Below are 564 nucleotides of genomic sequence, written 5' to 3' on the forward strand. Positions count from 1 at the left end.
TTTTGTATCTTTCAGATCTTTGTAGATTCACTTATGGTGTATACTGAAGTACTTTAGTTCCAATGACCGTTTAGAAAAAGACAATGTCTTTGTAGGTGCTTATTTTCACTCTGAATTGTGCTTGTATATGCACCTGATTCATTTACTTTTTCCAATGGACCTTTGGGTGACTGGCGAGGGATTTACTTTATGCAAACATAACCTGTTGGAAGAATGTGGGCATGCTAATATTGGGTCATAAAGGTAGAAACTGGTTTCACAAAGCATTCCGCTTTTAATGTGGAGCCGTAGAGGCATAATACCGTTTGATTAAATTTTGCACATGTGATAGAATACTGGATTTATCTTCTGTTTACTCAGGAAACATATAGGAAAAGTTTCTAATCTGAAGACAATCGATTTTAGTAATTATCACGAGTGAACGGTTGAAGAATTATGTGGCTGATTGGGTTATTCTGTTGTATACTATATTCACTGAATTGATTATTTATGATACTTCACTTAATTCATGGTAACTCTATACTAACCAATTGGATAGTTCACATTGAGAAATCTTTAACTCAC

Source organism: Sesamum indicum, unplaced genomic scaffold (genome assembly GCF_000512975.1).
Source record: "Sesamum indicum cultivar Zhongzhi No. 13 unplaced genomic scaffold, S_indicum_v1.0 scaffold00233, whole genome shotgun sequence".
Lineage (NCBI taxonomy): Eukaryota > Viridiplantae > Streptophyta > Magnoliopsida > Lamiales > Pedaliaceae > Sesamum > Sesamum indicum.